Source organism: Pistacia vera, unplaced genomic scaffold (assembly GCF_008641045.1).
Source record: "Pistacia vera cultivar Batoury unplaced genomic scaffold, PisVer_v2 Contig656, whole genome shotgun sequence".
NCBI classification, from domain to species: Eukaryota; Viridiplantae; Streptophyta; class Magnoliopsida; order Sapindales; family Anacardiaceae; genus Pistacia; species Pistacia vera.
The window spans coordinates 2,257,775-2,264,037 of record NW_022196508.1 but is presented as its reverse complement, the minus strand read 5'-3'; the positions used below and the strand labels follow the sequence as shown (position 1 = coordinate 2,264,037).

The 6,263-nt window shown below is 37.6% G+C and overlaps 1 non-coding gene across 1 annotated transcript; it reads left to right on the top strand.

The window, feature by feature from the left end:
- Positions 1 to 3,808: 3,808 nt before the first annotated feature.
- On the top strand, positions 3,809 to 3,915 carry LOC116112217. The gene has a single exon (XR_004125189.1). It is a non-coding gene; the product is annotated as a small nucleolar RNA R71 (small nucleolar RNA).
- Positions 3,916 to 6,263: the final 2,348 nt, after the last annotated feature.

The following is a 6,263-nucleotide window of genomic DNA, read 5'->3' as shown; positions in this document are numbered from 1 at the left end:
TTAAATATATATAATCTCATTAATTTAATTTCTACATGAAATTAAAGTTAGGCAACAACCTCAGTAAATTTAATTACACTGTGAGATTACGAAAATGCCCTTTCATCTTAAAAGACAAAAATGCCCTTTCATCATAAATGACGAAAATACCCTTCTCACGAATTTTATTCTTAATCCGTCTTCTATGTGTGCGACCCAAAGGCTCCTCATCATATCGGCAGTGAATCGTATCGCAATTGACAATCAATCAATTGTCCTACAAGACACGTACTAAGATTGGCCTTTAGCTAGACATCATAGCCACCTGATAGATTCGGATTCAGCGAAACTGCTACCTATCAACGATATGGTTACCGTGCAAGCCAATCTAATCCTTTTATCATCTATCATCTCATCAAGGTTGAGGCATAGAAGTAGTGTCAACCTTGGATATCCTTGATATCTCGATATTCGGTTATTGGACCAACGACCATAATAGATTGGATTGAGCTACAACCCAATCCCACCGTGGCCACAAATTTAATGTCGTTGCCATCTACCGAATTACTCAGTGAGATAATTTCTCTCATACCTGAGAGTGATGAATCCTCTGTCGATCCACCATAGTCTCGATACACTTTTCAATGCAGCCAACCACTACCGTTATGATAGTCCTGAATAGAACTATGTTAGGCTAGTGTCAAACTATGCCAATAGGTGCACAAAGCGCTCCGGTGATCTCAAGTCTAAGGATCACATGCACCACCATTTATTGGAGGAACCATCAATGTGGAATCCTCCGATGGGCTGGTCTGGTGAACTTGCCTACAACAAGTACCCATGTGTTGCACCAGGTTGTCACCAAACAACCTTGACAAGTGAGATCTGTCACTGCCTTTCGACAAGGTCGTCCAACACTATGATAGTCTTACCGTATTATCTGTGACTTAGGTCAGGATAATACTGGGGCTATGGACATTTCTAGAATGGCCACCATATGTGCTCATAGGGTTCTCACTATCGAGATTTCAAATACTCAATACCCTCGTCACAATTCTACCATCCTAAGGACATATATCATTTTCTTATACGAATATAATTAGATCACATGATATAGATCAATGCCTTTATTGATAATAAAACATGATTACAAAGAGTTAATTTACAAAATAAGATTGGCTTTAGGGCACCTACTCTAACACCCTTGACTCCTTTTTGTCCTACATGATCAAACAAAGGCTCATTAGTTTTAGAATTGATGTCCTTGTTAATTACCTTACCACTTCTCAATACTATGATTGCATTTGCTTGCTCTGTGTGACTCAATAACTTCCTCAAGACATGGCCTTGTAATGCCTCTGTAATTTGGCCAATCTGAACTTCCATCTTCCTTATGGCTGCATCTTGCTGTTCAAATCTCTTTTCAAAGTTCTGATTTGTTTGTTGACACACTTGAATGAAACTGTTCAATGCCTCCTCCAATGATGGCATCTTTGGTTGCATAATGAGATCAGAACTTCCCTGCGGTTGGTTGTTTCTCCATGAAAAGTTTGGATGGTTCATCCACCCAAGATTGTATATGTTTGAATACGGATTGTGTGGCCTTTGGTTGTAAGAGTTCATCATGTTCGCTTGCTCCATAAATTCTGGAAAACTCTCACCTGAAGAACAAACATTATTAGTATGGCCAATATTACCACAAATAGCACATACCTCATTGGAACTACTTTGTCCTTGCCCTATCATCATGTTGCACATGGACTTGACTTGCTTTGTCAATTCAAACACTTGCATCGCCAACTCGGTGTTAGCACTCACTTCATAGATTCCCTTTGCTTTCCCTCTAAAACTCTTATATTGAGAGTTGGCGCCAAGCATCTGTTAGGAAACGACTCGGTTACGCAGCGGAAAACAAAAATTTTACAACCACGGATCGTTCCTTAGAACCCAAAATCAAAGCATAGATTTTACAGTTTATGCATAATAAGAATCTGCAGAAAAATAAATCCAAATGTTTAGATTCATACCCACGTTTGGAGGCTCCACCAACGTTGTCCCTGAATGTGTTTGCTACCGATCCAAGTGTAGGATCGAACCATAGAAGTCCACACGAAGACAATCAACAAGAACCAAGGAGGGATTTGCTAGATCCTCCTTGGCCTTAAGAAATCAAGAAGAAAACAAAATGTTTGTTTTTCAATGGAACAGTGAAAGGGGCGTGGGAGTCAGTGAAAAAGGGGCTGCTGTGTGTTTTTTATCAAAAGGCAAAATTCTATATTAATTAATAAAACACACACTATTCTTTTTATAGGCAAACCAAGTTGCCCTATTCCCACATGGAATGGGCTTGGGCTCCAACCCAAACACCCCATGTTGCCAAACACTCCCAAATTAGATATTTTATTTATTTCATCATTATTTTAATTAAAAATCAATTAATATATATTTAATATATATATTAACATTTAACAATAATGATGATTTAATTAAATATGTGCGAACACACATTTAACCGTAATTTCACTTATTTAATTTTTAACAAATTAAATAAAAGGCTACGACCTCAGCAAATTTAATTGCACTGTGAAATTACCAAAATACCCTTTCGCCTTAAAAGACGAAAACGCCCTTCTTTCTTCTTGGATCTTAAATTGTCTTCTATGTGTGTGACCCATAGGCTCCTCATCATATCGGCAGTGTATAGTATCGCGATTAACACCAATTAATCGTCTCACTAATACACAGACCAAGATTGGCCCCTAGCAAGGCATCATGGCCACCCGATAGATTCGGATTCAGCAAAGTAGCTACCTGTCAACGATATGGTTACCGTGCAATTCGATCCTTTCATCATACGTTATCTCGACGAGACGAAGGCATAGAAATAGTGTCAACCTTCGGTTACTCTCGATATTATTTATTCAGTTTCTGGACCAATGACCCGTATTATAAACTGGATAGAGCAACAACTCAATCCCACTGTGGCCACAGTTTTAGTGTCATTGCCATATACTGAATTGCGCCGTGAGATAACTTTCTCCCGTACCCGGGAGTGATAAATCCTCTGTCAATCCACCATAGTCTTGATACACTCCTTGATGCAGCCAATCACCACCGTATTGACAGCTCTGAAAAGAACTGCGTTAGGCTAGTGTCAAACTACACCAATCGGTGCACAAGGCGCTCCGGTGATCTCAAGTCTAAGGATCACATGCACCACCATTCGTTAGAGGATTTGTTCCATAGACACTGGGGTTACCATCCATATGGAATCCTCTGGTGGGTCAGTCCAGTGAACTTGCTGTGGTGTAATCGCCTACAACAAACACCCATGTGTTGCACCAGGTTGTCACCAAACAACCTTGACAAGTGAGATCAGTCACTGCCTTTCGACAGGGTCGTTCAACACTATGATAGCCTTACCGTATTATCTGTGCCCTTAGTTCAGAATAATACTGGGGCTACGGACGTTTCTAGAATGGCCACCATATGTGCTCATAGGGTTCTCACTATCAAGATTTGAAACACTTGATACCCTCGTCACGGTTCTACCATTCTAAGGACATATATCAATACATATTGCAATAATAATGATTTACGCGATATAGAATAAAATGCCTTTTATTATTGATTAATGAACATTATTACAAAGAGTCAATTCTACAATAATTGATTGGCTCTAGGGCATCTACTCTAACAGCATCTCATACAACTTGTATGTCTCCTCTACATCTTTTCTCCCATGGTACCACCTGCAGCATTATCAACTATGGCCTGGCAAGCCTGTGTTAGTCCATCATGGAAAAACTAATTCAACAATTCTAAAGGGTATCTATGATATGGACATTGAGCTAAAATCAATTTAAATCTTTCCCAAGCCTCGTGGAATGGCTCACCATCAATTTGAGAGAAAGTAGCAATTTTACCTCTTAGTTATGCAGTCTTCACATGAGAATAAAATTTACCTATGAATTTGTTGTAGACCGCTTCCCAAGTGGTAAGTGAAGTTGGTGCCAATGACATGAACCAACTCTTTGCTACGTCCTTCAATGTATATGGAAAGCATCTCATCCTCAATTGATCTTCAATCAAACCTTGCAAAGGAAAAGTTTGCGCGGTTGAGTAAAAATTTCTAATAAATGTCAATGGATCTTTAGTGGCCATCCCATGGAATGAAACGAACATCTGAAAATGTATACTCTTCAACTCATAATTCCTCGTTGTAGCACTCAAAACAATACAGGAGGGTGACATTCCAATGGTAAGATGCGCATACTCCTTCATCGAGCAGGGTGGATTCACCATCTCTTCTTTTAATTCTGAATTTGATGCACTTGATTCTTCTTAACTTTCATGTTCTCTTCTCTTTCTACCAATCAAATTCACCCTGTTAGAATAAGGAAGAACCTTTTCACCCAACGAGCGGCGACCTTGCATTCAAAAGAACTCAAAACAAGGTAAAAGTGTACCGCAAAAATACAAAAAACAATTAGAAGATAGTAAAAACAACTAAAATAAAATAAGATAAAATCTAACTACAAAAATAAAATCACAAATATTAAAGAAATCAAATAACTCCAACTCCCTGGCAACGGTGCCAAAAACATGTTCGGTTAATAACAACTTTAATTCCTCTACAAGTGCACAGGTCACTATTACAGTAAAGTGCACAAGTAAGGGTCGATCCCATAGAGAGTTGAGCTATCAATTAATCTAATATTGTGTAAAAAACAATGAAAATAATAAAATCAAGTGAGATAATAAAAAATATCCAACAATTCAATAAAATCTAAATTAACTAAAATTCAAACAAGAATAAAAAAATACTAAAATAACAACTAAGATAAAAATGATATCTAAATGAGTGATCAACAAGGAGAAATGGTCTAGTGTATCCAATTTCACCATAATTATCCTACTTTATGTTATTAATCTTACCAATGTTTATCAAACCAAATCTTAGGGTCGATACTTACCAAGGTAAGGTCGTGCTGTGGCCAACCATATCAACCTAGTGTTTTCATAATCCAAATTAGCTAGTGGCATGTAGCCTAGTCTAAATCACAAAAACCCATTCTGCATAAAAGTACCAACACAAACACAAACCAACTCACATCTATTGAGGACATCGCACAGACATAAATCAGTTGTTCATCAGAGCAATATGAGATTAGCTAGTGGCGTGTAGCCTAACCCCAACTCATATAATCAATCAATCAACTATTAAACACGATCAAACATCAAGATCAAGAGATATTCAAGATTATCTAGTGGCGTGTAGCCTAACCTTGACTTATACAACCATTCAACCGTAAATCAATGGCATTCATGCAATAATAATGATTAATCCACTCAATAAATATAAATGAATGAAACTAAGATACCATTGGATAAATTAAACATTCGATTAAACAATAAACATAAAGTAGTCTAATTAGATTACATTGGATACACTAGGAAAGAGTTTAGCTACTCATAAATACAAGGAAACAAACCTTGATCTTACACTTACACATTTGGATGCAAAATCCAGTCAAGATGATCAAGGTTTAGCCTTACACAATCAATCACTCTCTCCCAAGCGTCCAAAGTTGAAAAGTGTTCTCTAAAACCTAATATATTTGAAAATCAGAGTAAAGTTGCCTTTATATAGTTTTTAGGCAAAATGGCATAATTTTAAATAATGGTCGCCCAAATTAGGGCTGAAAATGAGCAGTTTTTCCAAATATCACGAATTGCGTTGCGGCTCACTTCCATTGCACTGTGGCTCATAAGAATTGTGCTACAGCGTGTCTCTAGGTGATCTTTCCTTCAACAAAAAACTTATCATGGCGTAGAGCGAACGAATTGCGCTGCGACGCAATTTGGATTTAATCGACCTTGTGCCGCGGTGTGGATCAATTTCTGTTTCATCGTCTCCATGTTGCAGCTCAAATGCGGAATTTCACTCTTTTTTCCCTCGCCTTGATTTATCCGCACTCGACAGATTCAGGATGTCCGAACACCGACACAAGCATGAATAATCCATCTTTTTGCACCTGAATACCTAAAAACGCAACAAAAATCTGTGATTCTAGGAGATAACAAAACAAGTATGGATACTCATCCTAAATAATATGTTAAAACTTGAATTTCTTACAATTTGACCCCCAAATCACAAAATAAATCCACATTTTCAATACTTAACAAATAGGATTTTTTACTACTAATAATTCCTTGAAAGTTGAATCATAATGTTGTTGATGTGGTTTGAATTGTCCACTCAGGTATCCACACAAACGTCG